Genomic DNA, 15299 nt, shown 5'->3' on the forward strand with positions numbered 1-15299 from the left:
TTTAATCTTGAAATGATGAATTAAGTAACATGATATGAAAACTAACTTAAAAACAATACTTTATGCTTTACAGAAATACACGGCCGAGCACAGTGGCTCATGCCTATAATCCCAGCACTTTTTGGGGACTGAGGTGGGCGGATCACTTGAGCCCAGGAGTTCAAGACTAGCCTGGGCAAAATAGTGAGAACTCATCTCTACAAAATATCAAAAAATTATTCAGGCATGGTGGCATGCACCTGTAGTCCCGGCTGCTTGGCAGGGGGATGAGGTGGGAGGATCACTTGAGCCAGGCTGAGGAGGTCGAGACTGCAGTGAGCCATGATCTTGCCATTGCACTCCAGCCTGGGCAGCAGAGGGATACCTGTTTATATGATTTAATTAATCGTACAAATGTTTATTTTATTTTCCTTTTGGACATTTAGTGTAATTTTTAAGAATGAATGTAAATACTCTACACTAGAGCCCTGGAAATAGTTCTGCTACAATACAACATGACATATGCATTCTAAAAATTACCACATTAAGCAGAACTGCACAATGAAACCACAGGTCTCACGGGGAAAATTTGGTTAAGGGCACAATATTCTAAAACTTTGTCAGTGACACATTTGAAAAAAGGAACTGAATAAAAATGATATAGTTTTATAAATGTTAAATGGTTAAGAAATACATAACTACTATGGTAAATTTGGCATTTTATTTGAAAAAGTCTTGAAATTACCTTGTGGAAATGGGTTTGGAGAGTTAGGCTTTTGAGCAGTTGAGAAGCAGTGGGAGGAGGGTTATCTGGAATTGGATGGAAAGTTGTAACATCAAATGTGTTTGGTGTGACTCAGTGCACTTGTTGAGCTGAGCTGTGTGCATTTTTTGTGTATTACCACGAAGCTCAATTCAGCTTGGTGCAGTTTTCTACCTGGTGTTTCTCAGTAGACAGAAATGCACATCCTATTATGCCTAATTGTTCCGTAACATATCCATCCTGTTGGAGCAATTTTGTGTTTTCAAAGTAAGTATAGAATAAATAGCTCAGAAGCCTTGGACTTGCAGAGCTTCAGGAAGGCTGACCAAGCCTTGCTCCTGTTAGCCGTCTGAGGGAGAGAGCTGGCCCCACTGACTTCCTTTGGACCACCTCCCAGAAAATTGGCGCTGGAAGGGTCTTCTGTTCTTCTGACCCAATTGTGCTCGATTTCTTGTACCATAATAAACAAACAACTCCAGAGGCAGGAACTTCCTATCTTTGAAGGCAGCTCTACTTCACCCTTAGGGAGATCTGGTTTAATTCTTCTTCCTGCTGGCTTCTCAAGGCTGTAGTGACTTGCCTGTATCCTGGGGAGGGATACAGCTATTTTTGTATAATAAAGTTAAAAGAGGCGGAGTGGAAGGTGGGCATGGTCTGTGGCTCCTGGCTCATAGGGTACCACAATTTGGTTGATATTCCTGTTTCTGATCGTAAGAATCCAGTTTCTTTTTTAGTTCATAAGCATGATGATTGGGTTTTCATGCTTGTCTGTGAGATGTGCCTCCCTTAAATCTTGTCATGTCGTTGGTACATTACCCATGTGACATGAAAAAAAAAAAAAAAAAGAATCCCAGTGTTCACCCAAACCATAAACTGAAAATTGGGGGCATGCTGACAAAGGGGAATTGTGCCTCTGGGTATGAGAAATTTCACTAAGAAGCCAAAATATCAGACCTTTTAGCACACTCCAATAGTTTTTAAGGATAATGGTCAGGCAGTTTGAAATTAGAACCATTGTGGGAAGTCTTTGGTTGGCAGCCAGCCAGAGAAAGTCTCACAGCTGCTGATGAGGTTTCTGATGGGCGTAATGCCCGTTGCTCCGGGTCCTGCGTTGCCATTCTCAGATGGCTTATGGGCTGTCCATGGGGTTGTGAGAATCTGGGAAGTCACAGTCTAATTCTGGAGCTAGAAGGATCCTTAAGGCAGTGGCATATCCACCTAATAAGTTTTTTCCAGGAAACAGGTCCTGGAGCACAGGGTATCTTCCAAGGCCACACAGCTAATCAGCTCACAGCAGGTACTACCCCTGTGCTCTCCTAGCCTTTGCTATTTTCCACTGCCCAGTACACACTTGGCCTTTGGTAAATGATGAGAGCGTGAATGAGTGGATGTTGGGCTTTTCCCAAAGATAATCTGCTGTCTGTGCAGAGCAGTTCAACAAAGAGCTCATAGCTATGGATTTTAAACACAGTCTTATGATTTGATTATTTGAATCTCGGATAGGGTTTTTTTTTGAGATGAAGTCTTGCTCTGTGGCTCAGGCTGGAGTGTAGTGGCAGGATCTCAGTTCACTGCAACCTCTACCCTCTGTCTCCAGGGTTCAAGCTATTCTCCTGCCTCAGCCTCCCAAGTAGTGGGATTACAGGTGCCTGCCATCACGCCCAGCAAATTTTTGTATTTTTAGTAGAGATGGGGTTTTGCCACGTTGGTCAGGCTGGTCTCGAACTCCTGACCTCAGGCAATCCACCTGCATCAGCCTCCCAAATGCTGGGATTACAGGCATGAGCCACCATGCCTGGCTCTGGATTGGGGTTTTATACTGTATTTTGTTGTAATAAAATCAGTTTAAACTTTTTGTTCCCTTCCTTCTCTTAAACTCTCAAGCAGTTGTTTAAGTTATCTTCCAGAAAGTTCTGCTCTATGCGTGGATGATAGAATTTAACAGAAAGCGGTTTCTAAGACTGTACTATCTCACCATTAGTGTAGTTGGTGGAAGTTGCAGGTTGCTGAGTAAGGGGTATGAAGCCATTTAAATGAGGCACTTTATGCAAATCATTTTGCCTAGCAGCGGCTTCTGGCTGGAGGCTTTGAAAAGCATGAAGCTGTAAATTATTTCCTTATGATGGGGGGCGGGGAGGAATGAGGGTTGCCACGGGATTGCAATTTTTCTTTTTTCTTTTCTTTTTTTTTTTGAGTCAGAGTCTCACTCTGTCGCCCAGGCTGGAGTGCAGTGGCGCGATCTCTGCTCACTGCAACCTCTGCCTCCCGGGTTCAAGTGAGTCTCCTACCTCAGCCTCCTGAGCAGCTGGGACTACAGGCGCGCGCCACCACGCCCAGCTAATTTTTTGTATGTTTAGTAGAGATGGGGTTTCACCATGTTGGCCAGGATGGTCTTGATCTCTTGACCTCGTGATCCACCTGCCTTGGCCTCCCCAAAGTGCTGGGATTACAGGCGTGAGCCACCGTGCCTGGCCGATTGCATATTTTTTGGAAGCAAGAGTTCCAGCAGGGCTGAGTCTCTGACTTCTTTTTTTTTTTTTTCTTGCAGAGGGGTGTGGCAGATAGCTGGACCCAGGGCTTGAGAGGAACAGCAATGCTCATTTCATTTGCCCTTCATTATGGTTTGCTTGAGGGTATTCTCTGATTATTAGAGAGAACTGGCAACTGGTGGGGAGGTGGCTCTTGCTTGTAATACCAGTACTTTGGGAGGCTGAGGTGGGCGGATTACTTGAGCCCAAGAATTCGATACCAGCCTGGGCAACATAGTGAAACCCCATCTCTACAAAAAAATACAAACATTAGATGGGTGTGGTGGCGTGCACTTGTAGTGCCAGCTACAATGTAGGCTGAGGTGGGAGGATCACCTGAGGCTGGGAAGTTGAAGCTGCAGTGAGCCATGATTGTACCACTGCAACCCAGCCTGGGTGACATGACAAAAGACATAAAAAAAAAAAAAAAACAAAAAAGAGAGAGAAAGCCCTCTTCTTCTCTTCTTAGCATTTCATTCTCCTTTTTTGATGTTTGTAAAACAATTAGAGAGTCCTGTGCAAAGCTGATATTTAACTTACCCCCAGATGCCAATAGCACTCACCAGTCTTTGTGAAAACACTGCCCCTGCCTTTACTACCAAGGATGCACCTGACCCCTGGGGCAGGCAGTGATACTGCCCAGAAAAGAAACACTGGGGTCGGGCGCAGTGGCTCATGCCTGTAATCCCAGCACTTTGGGAGGCTGAGGCGGGTGGATCACCTGAGGTCAGAAATTCAAAGACCGGCCTGGCCAACGTGGTGAAACCCCGTCTCTACAAAATACAAAAAAGTTAGCCCGGCATGATGGCGGGAGGTTGAAGCAGGAGAATCGCTTGAACCTGGGAAGTGGAGGTTTCAGTGAGCTGACAATGTGCCATTGCACTCCAGCCTGGGCAACAGAGCAAGACCTTGTCTCAAAAAAAAAAAAAAAAAAGAAAAGAAAAGAAAAGAAAAAAGAAACACTGGGCCAGGTGCGGTGGCTCATGCCTGTAATCCCAGCACTTTGAGAGGTGGAGGCGGGTGGATCACCTGAGGTCAGGAGTTCGAGACCAACCTGGGCAACATGGTGAAACCCCGCCTCTACTGAAAATACAAAAATTAGCTGGGCGTGGTGGCGTGCACCTGTAATCCCAGCTACTTGGGAGACTGAGGCAGGAGAATCGCTTGAACCCAGGAGGTGGAGGTTGCAGTGAGCCGAGCTGCCATGGCACTCCAGCCTGGACAACAGAGCGAGAATCTGTCTCAAGAAAAAAAAAAAAAAAAGATTTAGGACTTAAGCTACTCCAAGTATTTGTTAGGAGGAAAAGGACAAACCTGCTTTCTACTGAGAATTAATTTGAACATATTTTTGGTGTGGATTTTTTAGGCTTTTTTGTGCATATAGTTCAGAGGCGGTGTAGCTGAGAAGTTAAGAGCCAGTTCTAATGATAGGAAGCCTGAGTTCCAGTATGTTCTCAGCCATTTTGGTGGTGTGCCCTTGATCAGTTACTTCATCTGTCTGTCGTTTAGTTTGTACATCTGTAAAATGGGATAATCCTTAGGATCTCTTTTATAGGATTTTGCGCTTGGAACAGGGGCTGGCCCACAGTATGAGTTCATAAATGTTAGATGTTGAAGTTATGGGGAGGACTGTCACTCTCCCTTGGGATACTGATATCCAAATTGTAAGTTGTCAATAGGCTTTCTTTGAAGTTTGCTCCACACCCTTTCCATTAAAATAAGTAATGTGTAGATCCAGTATTTAACCGTGATAAAATGGGTTAAAAAGGAGTCCATTAAAAGTATTGAGAAAAGATGGGCGAACTTTTAAAATAATCTAAAATGGCCAAGATTTTTCTAAGCATGACACACAGTTATTCGTAGAACAGAGATCCACTTGCCTTAATTTGCACAGTGTTCTTATAAATCAACAGAAAGTACACGTAACAGAAAAATTTAAAAGGTTAGGGATCATTTAGGAAAAAATGCAAATGCCAACAAACATGAGAAAATGCTCAATCTTACTTATAATTGAAGAACTACAATTCAGCCAGGCGCGGTGGCTCATGCCTGTAATCCCAGCTACTTGGGAGGCTGAGGCACGAGAATTGCTTGAACCCAAGAGGGAGAGGTTGCAGTGAGCCAAGATCATGCCACTGCACTCCAGCCTGGGCGTCAGAGCAAGACTTGTCTCAAAAACAAACAAACAAAAAACAACAAAAAAATTACCATTAAAAATGAGAGAGTTTTCATTGGCAAAGTTAAAAAGAAAGGTGAAAGAAAAACCTACTCTTCTTGATTTGTGTTTGTTCACTTATGGAGAATTTATTGTCATAATGTCTTTGAATCATAATTAAATATGTTCTTGGGTCTAGCAGTTCTTCTATTTCTTGTATTAGAAGTAAACATGGAACATCTTAAACACTGATAATGAAGACTAATTTAAAATAAAAAGTTACTAGCCTTTCATACAATGAAATATGTTGCTGTTAAAAAGAATGAAATTAACAATGGAATATTATACAGCCTTAATAAAGAAGGAAAGCTTGTCACATACTACAACGTGGTTGCACCTCAAGGACATTATGCTAAGTGAAATAAAAGTATGCAATAAAAGTCACAAAAGGACAAATACTGTATGATTCCACTCATACGAAATGTCTAAAGTAGTCAAAATCATAGAAAGTAGAAAGGTGGTTCCCAAGGGCCCAGGGGAGGTAGGAGGGAGAACTTGTGTTTAGTGGGTATAGCGTTTCAGTGCTGTGTGATGAAAAAGTTATAGAAATCTGTTGGACAACAATATGAATATACTTAACACTACTGAACTGTACACTTAAAAATGGTTAGGATGATAAGTTTAATGTTATGTGTGTTTCACCATAGTAAAAAAAGGAGTAAGTTAAATCTGTGAGGAACAGGTAGCCAAGATAACAGTGTTAGTTAAGTAGGGGTTATAAAAAGAGGAGGTTAAAGAACACTATGTCTATGAGGAACCCAATTATGGTTTCCAATTTGAAAGGCATGTATGTATCCATGTATGTAGATACGTATATATGCAATAATTCTGAGAGTTTTAAAGATATCCTAGAAACTGCCACCAGTGGTTACAGCAATAGAGTAATAATAGGAGGTTGGAGGGTAGGGGATAACGTTGGGGGCATTTGTTTTTCATTCAACAACTTTAAAGCTTATTTTAGCAAACCTAAATGTGCGAAATTCATCATGTTTTATAATTGTATTTGCTAGCACTGTTTTCATTTTGTTATCATCCCTGCCCTTTGTGGTGGGAGTGGTGGTAGTGTGTGATGTGTTTAGAAGTGGGTTTGGAGATAACAGAGTTTAACCCATTTTTGCATTAGAAAGGAAACATCAATTTGGTTGCACAACTGGCATGAATATGTGGTGTAATTTATTTTTATCAACATTGTCTACAATTTACATATGTAAATGTAGATTTTTCTTAAGTGTAGTGAGGTGAATAGAACTGGAAAAAAAGGGTACGCCAATCCTAAAACAATGGTGCTAAGATTAAACTGTCAGATCAGTCTTTGTCAAGTGCTCCAGCTGGCTGTGGATTATTAGGAAGTATTATTCAAAGGGCTGCTTTGGTACAAGACAAGAAAATTGCTGGAGAAATGACTGCTCTGGTGCTAAGATTCAGCCATTTCAAATGTGCAGTCTCTTAATAGTAAAAGTTGGGGTCGGGCACGGTGGCTCACGCCTATAATCCCAGCACTTTGGGAGGCTGAGACGGACGGATCACGAGGTCAGGAGTTTGAGACCAGCCTGGCCAATATGGTGAAACCCTGTCTCTACTAAAAATACAAAAATTAGCTGGGCATGGTGGCGGGCACCTGTAGTCCCAGCTACTCGGGAGGCTGAGGCAGAAGAATCACTTGAACCCGGGAGGCAGAGGTTGTAGTGAGCCGAGATCATGCCACTGCACACCAGCCTGGGCGACAGAGTGAGGCTCTGTCTCAAAAAAAAAAAAAAAAGGTAAAAGTTGAAAGATCTATAAAATACTTTCTGTAAACTTTGCAAAGCATTTTACAGCAGACTAATAACTTAAGAAACATATGAAGCAATTTCAGCTCCTAAAGTCCTGGGAATTTGCCTTTGGGGATACTTTTTATTTATAGGATACTTCCTATTTATTTATAGGATGCTTCCTATTTAAATTAACAAGTGTTCAAAAAAAAAGTCCTAGTTTTATTTTTATTCTTAAAGTGGCATTGGAGAGATGTCCACACTTGCACTTCTCTAATGAGCAGAGATGTCCAACCAAGTGATTTTAGAATTATTATTTGAGTTTTTTTTAAACTTATTCTAAAATGGCTATTAGGTTATTTTTAACTAAAGAAATTATTATTGTTTTTTTGAGACGGAGTTTTGCTCTTGTTGCCCAGGCTGGAGTGCAATGGTGCGATCTCAGCTCACCGCAACCTCCGCCTCCCAGGTTTAAGTGATTCTCCTGTCTCAGCCTCCTGAGTAGCTGGGATTACAGGCATGCACCACCATGCCCTGCTAATCTTTTGTATTTTTAGTAGAGATAGGGTTTCTCCATGTTGGTCAGGCTGGTCTCGAACTCTCGACCTCAGATGATCCGCCCTCCTTGGCCTCCCAAAGTGCTGGGATTACAGGCGTGAGCCACCGCACCCGGCCTTAAAGAAATTATTGATAAAGTAAAAAGTAGTTTCACATAGCATATACAGCCCAGTCATTTAAAGTGTGCAATTCAGTGGTTTTATAGTATATTTACAGAGTTGTGGAACCATCCTGACAACTTAGTTTTTGTCACCTCTATGCTTATTAGCAGTCACTCCCAATTCCCTCCCAAACTCCCTCAGAGCCCTGGCAATTGTTAATCTACTTGCTGTCTCTATGGGCTTTCGTAGACGTTTCCTATTAATGAAACCATATAATGTACAGTCTTTAGGACTACTTCTTTAACTTAGTATGTTCTCAAGGTTCATCCATGTTGTAGCATGTGTCAATACTTCATTCCTTTTTTCTTTTTTTTTTTTTTTTTTGAGATGGAGTCTCGCTCTGTCACCAGGCTAGAGTGCAGTGGCGTGATCTTGGCTCAGCACAACCTCTGCCTCCCGGGTTCAAGCGATTCTCCTGCCTCAACCTCCTATTTGGGAATATAGGCGCATGCCACTATGCCCAGCTAATTTTCATAGTTTTAGTAGAGTTGGGGCTTCACTATATTGGCCAGGCTGGTCTTGAACTCCTGACCTCATGATCCACCCGCCTTGGCCTCCCAAAGTGCTGGGATTACAGGCGTGAGCCACTGTCCCTGGCCAGTACTTCATTCCTTTTACTGGAATATACCACACTTTACTGAAACCCATTCATCTGCTGATGATCATTTGGGTTGTTTCCACTTTTTTTTTTTTTTTTCTTTGAGACGGAGTCTCACTCTGTCGCCCAGGCTGGAGTGCAGTGGTGTGATCTCAGCTCACTGCAAGCTCCACATCCCGGGTTCATGCCATTCTCCTGCCTCAGCCACCTGAGTAGCTGGGACTACAGGAGCCTGCCACCACGCCCGGCTTTTTTTTTGTATTTTTAGTAGAGACAGGGTTTTACGGTGTTAGCCAGGATGGTCTTGATCTCCTGACCTCGTGATCTGCCCGCCTTGGCCTCCCAAAATGCTGGGATTACAGGCGTGAGCCACCTTGCCCGGCCTTTTTTTTTTTTTTTTTTTTAGACAGAGTCTTGGTCTGTTTCTCAGGGTGGAGTGTGGTGGCACAGTCGTGGCTCACTACAGCCCTGAACTCTCAGGCTGAAGTGATCCTCCTGCCTCAGCCTCTCATGTAGCTAGGACCACAGGAGCATGCCATCATGCTTGGCTAACTTTTTTGGTATTTTATAGAGATGGGATCTCACTATGTTGCCCAGGCTGGTCTCCAACTCTTGGGCTCAGGTAATCCTCCCTTCTTGGCCTCCCAAAGTGCTGGGATTACTGGCATGAGCCACTGCACCTGGCCATTCTTAATGAGTTAATTTTTGTCTGGTATGGGGAAAGGGTCCAACTTCATTGTTTTGCATTTGAATATCCAGTTCCACCAACATTTGTTGAAAAGACTGTTCTTTCCCAGTTGAATTATCTTGGCAGAATTAGTTGACTGTCAGTGTTAAGCTTTATTTCTGGGCTCTCGATTCTATTGATTTTTTTTTTTTTTATTTGACTGTACGTTGGAAGAATTATTCATCTGGAATTTAGACCTACTGGGGCTGGTGGTCATGACGCTGGAGGTTGTGTTTTGGGAACTGGTGACCAGTCATTCTTAGATGGCTGACTCATTTTTTTTGTGACCATGAGATTTAAACATTTACAGAGATTTAATTGTAAGTAACAAAGGCCTGCAGTAGATGCTGTTACAGGCCTGAGAAATGGTTTTGTTTATACAGATCACAAACTATAAATACAGTGGCAGTGGCCCCTGGAGCCATCCATATATCACAGTTAAACTGTTCTCCTGAGTAATGGGGTTGTCAGCACTGAAGTACACTTCCTTGCCATATGGAGCAGTAGCCGGTTCTTTATTTAATATTTTCATTTACTAAGCAATAACTTAATTGGAAAATGAATTTTGATTGGGTTTTCTATAGTTAACTGTGTTTTAAAAGTACTATTCCCTTTTTCTCTTTTCCACATTCACTTTGGTGAGGTAGTTAAGAATACTGGCTTTGAAACTACCTGGGGCTGTTGCAGTGGCTCACACCTGTAATCCCACCATGTGAGAGGCTGAGGTAGGAGGACTGCTTGAAGCCAGGAGTTCGAGACCAGCCTGGGCAAAACCCAGTCTCTACAAAAAATACAAATATTAGCCAAGTTGGTAGTGTGCGCCTGTAGTTCCAGCTACTCGGGAGGCTGAGGAGGAGGGATTGCTTGAGCCCAAGAGGTTGAGGCTGCAGTGAGCTGTGATCGTGCCACTGCACTCCATCCAGCCTGGGATAGAATACTGTCAGAAAGAAAGAGAGAAAGAAAGGAAAGAGAGAGAAAGAAAGAAAGAGAAATTATACCTGGGTTTGGACCCTGTGCTCACCACAAAGGAGCTGTGACCTTGGGCAATTTATTTCCTAGAGTCCAAGTTTCCCAACTGGTACAGAGGAGAAAAATAATAATAACAGTAATACCTGACAGGTTGGGAGAGATTGTGCTGGTGTCACAGAGTCTGTGATAGCACTTGTAAGGGAGTGCTGCATAAATGAGAGTGGCTGCTGTTGTTGCATTATTATTTGTTTTACATGGTTATAAAACTTTCCTCAAGCCCCGTTTGAAAAGAGAAATCAGTAGTTGGCAAACAAATTCGAAGAGCAGTGGTTTCTTTCTTTCTTTTTTTTTTTTTTGAGACAGTCTTGCTCTAGAATGCAGTGGCGGGATCCTGGCTGACTGCAACCTCACCCTCCTGGGTTCAAATGATTCTCCTATCTCAGCCTCCTGAGTAGCTGGTGCATGCCACCACACTTAATTTTGCTGTATTTTTAGTAGAGACAGGGTTTCACCATGTTGGCCAGGCTGGTCTTGAACTCCTGACTTCAAGTGATCTGCCTGCCTCAGCCTCCCAAAGTGCTGGGATTGCAGGTATGAACCACCGTGCCCGGCCAATAGGTTTTTGGTCAGGTGTGAGGTTTGGCTGATGGGGTTGGGGTTGCTAGAGCTGCAAGCTCCTGGAGCAGGCTGAGCCTCCAAGAGGGAGCGAGTCCTTGGGTTCCTTCTGCCCTGGGAATTTCCTGAGCAGTGGAAGGAGAGCTGGCAACTAGGTAAATCTCCCAGAGTTTGAGGAAATGAGATGCTAGTGCTTTGGAGTGACTAGGTTTTGATCCCAGCCCTGTAAACCTCTGGCCTTCCTTTTCGAGCACACTGAGAATAATATTGACAATTAACGTTCTAAGTGCCTTGAAAACATTCTCAGTCCTAATAATCCTATGATGTAGGAACTACTGTTGTCTCTGTTTTGTATGAGGCAGCAGAGGCACAGAGCATTTAAGTAGCCTTGTATTGAATGAAATGAGCATGCATGCAAGCTAACATTAAACACTTATGGACCAGGCACATGTGCTGAGCACTTTACATGGGTGATTTCATGTAATCTTTACAGATGTTCATCATTATAACTTTATATGGCTGAACAGATCTGTGTTTTGTTTTTTCCTTTTCTTTTTAATTAGTTCCTGTAAGCAGAATGTCTGTGTTTTTGTATTGCTTCACTGGCCAAGAGATTTCTCCCTACATTAAGGAGCAAGTTTCTGTTGTTTACTTTTACCCTTTCCTAGTGTTGACTTAAACAATGAATGTTCAGTGTAGGCGAGTTCAAATTCTAGTTTGTTTATATTGATCACTTTTAGTTACTCAATAACTTTAAAGGTTGGTTGCAAAACTATTTTGTTTTTTGCAGTCTCTGAAAAGAGGATTCTGAGATGTTAAATTAGCAAAAAAAAAAAAAAAATTGTGTAAGTATGTAAAATGCCAGGAATGGTGGCTCACCCCTGTGATCCCAGCACTTTGGGAGACCAAGGCGGGTGGATCACTTGAGGTCAGCAGTTAGAGACCAGCCTGGCCAACATGGTGAAACCCCATCTCTACTAAAAATACAAAAATTAGCCGGGCGTGGTGGCATGCGCCTGTAATCCTAGCTACTGGGGAGGCTGAGGCACAAGAATCACTTGAACTCAGGAGGTGGAGGTTACAGTGAGCCGAGATCGCACCACTGCACTCCAGCCTAGGCAACTCCATATCAAAAAAAAAAAAAAAAAAAAAAAAGGTATGTAAAACATTGGTGGTATTTTGAGAAAAAAGAAATTCTCTGAATTTATCACTAAATTTGTTGTAAGCCTAAGTATAGTTTTTGTTTTCTGCCTTTTTCTTTTGTTCTTGTTTCTTGTCATAGTTAACTTTGAAGAGTTTGGAATGATCTTTTTATTTATATTAGAGTGTGAGGTATTCTAATGCTATCAACAAGAAAAAACCATGAATTATGTGGGAAATTTTAGACAAGGACATTTTGTGCAGAATGATAGTGAATGAGAATTTAGGCAACTTAAAATTTTTGTCTTGGCTGGGCATGGTGGTTCATGTCTGTAATCCCAGTGCTTTGGGATTGAGGCTGGGAATTTAAGACCAGCCTGGGGAGTATAGCAAACAAAAAATAAAATAAAAAAACTAGCAGGGCATGGTGGCATGTGCCTGTAGTCCTAAGTACTTGCGAGGCTGAGGCAGGAGGATCATTTGAGGCAAGGAGTTCAAGGCTCCAAAGAGCTATGGTTGGACCACTGTGCTCCAGTGTGGGCAACAGAATGAGACCCTTTCTTAAACAAAAAAAAATTCTTAATAGTTGAAAGAGAAAGGCAATGATGAAAGATTTGGATTGTGATTCAAATTTTATACGTACTACAAGTGCCAAACTCAGTTTTCACTCTGTTTTATGCTGAGTGTCTATACATTTTTTCTTTCCTTCCTTCCTTCCTCCTCTCCCCCTCCCTCCTTCCCTCCTCTCCCTCCCTCCCTCCCTCCTTTCCTTCCCTCCCTCCTTTCCCTCCCTCACTCCCTCCCTCACTCACTCTGCTTCCCAGGCTGCAGTGTAGTGCCGAAATCATAGCTCACTGTAGCCTTCTTGACCTCACAGGCTCTGGTGATCCTCCCATCTCAGTCTCCTGGGTAGCTGAGACTACAGGTACATGCTACCATGCCTGGCTAATTTTTTTTTTTTTTTCATATTATTTGTAGAGATGGGGTTTTGCCATGTTGCCCAGGCTGGTCTCGAACTCTTGGGCTCAAGTGATCCACCCACCTTGGCCTCTCAAAGTGCTGGGATTACAGATGTGAGCCACCATGCCGGCCAAGTGTCTGTACTTTTAACCAAAGTCCAGAATAATTGCTAGAAACTTTTAAACCTTCTTACCTTGTGTAAACACAGGTTTTTTCTTTTTTGTAAGTCAGGGTCTCACTCTGTCATCCAGGTTGGAGTGCAGTGGCACTATCTTGGCTCACTGCAACCTCTGCTTTCCGGGTTCAAGCAATTCTCATGCCTCAGCCTCCTGAGTAGCTGGGACCGCAGGTGTTCGCCCCCACCCTGGCTAGTTTTTGAATTTTTAACTTTCAAATGATTGACTGCAAAAATCAGGTAGTCAATTTAAAAATAAACATCTACACATGCGATTTTTTTTTTTTTTTTTTTGTATTTTTAATAGAGACGGGATTTCACCACGTTGTCCAGGCTGGTCTCAAACTCCTGGCTTCAAGTGATCCACCCGCCTGGGTCTCCCAAAGAGCCAGGATTAGAGGTGTGAGCCGCTGCTCCCGGCTGTAAACACAGTTTTATTATGAGGTGTGCTGTGACTCTCTAGAGACAGCTCTGGTCTAGAGACGGCACCATAGCAGCACAGGAAAGAGTTTAGGGCCTGGCTGACTGAGTTCCTATCTCGACCTTAGGAGAGACCTCAGTTTTCTCATTTGTGAAAAAAATGGAATTCGTTTTTCCTTTTTTTTCTCTTTTCTTCCTTTATGTTTTCTCTACTTATTTTGTCTTTTCCTCATTTTTCAGTCAGTATAGCTTATAAAATTTTTTCTGATTATAAAAGTAGGGCATAGGCGAGGCGCGGTGGCTCATGCCTGTAATCCCAGCACTTTGGGAGGCTGAGGTGGGTGGATCACCTTAGGTCAGGAGTTCAAGACCAGCCTGGCCAACATGGTGAAACCCTGTCCCTACAAAAAATACAAAAATTAGCCGGGCGTGATGGGGGGCGCCTATAATCCCAGCTACTCAGGATGCTGAGACAGGAGAATTGTTTGAACCCGGGAGGTGGAGGTTGCAGTGAACCAAGATCATGCCACTGCACTCCAGCCCTGGGCAACAGAGCCAGACTCCATCTCAAAAAAAGAAAAAGTAGGGCATATTATGCCAAAAATTTAAGTAATAATCCTCTTACTTTTGAAAAATGGCAATATGAGTATTTACTTCATGGGATTATTGTGAGGATGAAATAAATCCATGCTAAGAACTGAGGACCCTACCTGGCACCTAGAAAATGCACAATGCAATTTCCTATTATTTTAAAAAAATATTATTAGTATCACTGCCACAAATTACAAGAAGAATGAAGAATGGCTTTCGGAACGGTGGTAGGATGCCCAAGGCTGTGCTGTGTTCTCACAGAAAGCATTGGGAATGGCACATCTCAAGGTCAGGACTAGCCCTCACGAGGGGCAGGTAAGGGAGATGCAGCATCCAGTGGGCTCTTCTGACTGCTGTTGGTGCATGCACCTGTTTTAGGGTCTCTCTTGATTTTATGTTTCTATAGGGGAGTAGGTGGAGGAGGGGTCAAAACAGTATATTCCAGATATCCTGAGATCTGGTGAAGGAAAACTGGTTTTGGAATCCTGTTGGGCTCTGGAATCAGAGATCAGGATTTTGGTTTATCCCAAAGTGGCTTCTGGAAAGTCGGTTAACCTCTGAGACTCAGATTTCCTCATCTGTCAAATGGAGATTGTGATACTTCTATCAAAGGGTTATTTTTGGCCGGATGCAGTGGCTCATGCCTGTAACATGGCAAAACCCCGTCTCTACTAAAAAATACAAAAAATTAGCCAAGCATCATAGTGTGCACCTGTACTCCAGCTACTTGGGAGTCTAAGGCACGAGAATCGCTTGAAGTGGGAGTTGGAGGTTGCAGTGAGCTGAGATCGTGCTACCGCACTCCAGCCTGGGGGGACAGAGCGAGACACTGTCTCAAACAAAAGGCAGGGGGGTGGTTTTTTTTTTCCTTTGGGGAGATTAAATGAAAGGTCTTGAAAGCACCTTAGAGTAGTACCTTGATACATAGGAAGTACTTAAGAAATGGTAGGTAACTATTACTTATAATGAGTGCTGGGTAGAAGGATCTCCTTGGTTACCAAAGACACTCACATCTTTAATTTTGGTGTTTTGATGGAAGCACAGGATATAATTCTCTGCCTCCTTAAATTGTTGAACGTGCTGCAAAGTTTGACACTTAGAAATATAACTAGGGCTGTGGGGCTTTGTTCTGTCTTTAGGGCTTTGTTC

General features: G+C 42.9%; 1 protein-coding gene and 1 non-coding gene across 5 annotated transcripts in view; both read left to right on the forward strand.

Annotated features, from left to right (window-relative positions):
- Window positions 1-15299, forward strand: part of SERINC5 (serine incorporator 5) — a 145758-nt gene that overhangs the window by 15490 nt on the left and 114969 nt on the right. The window lies entirely within an intron of this gene.
- Window positions 1465-1568, forward strand: LOC112439988 (small nucleolar RNA U13). Its single transcript, XR_003028202.1, has one exon. It is a non-coding gene; the product is annotated as a small nucleolar RNA U13 (small nucleolar RNA).

The sequence above is a fragment of the Pan paniscus genome, chromosome 4, assembly GCF_029289425.2.
Source record: "Pan paniscus chromosome 4, NHGRI_mPanPan1-v2.0_pri, whole genome shotgun sequence".
In the NCBI taxonomy this organism is placed as follows: Eukaryota; Metazoa; Chordata; class Mammalia; order Primates; family Hominidae; genus Pan; species Pan paniscus.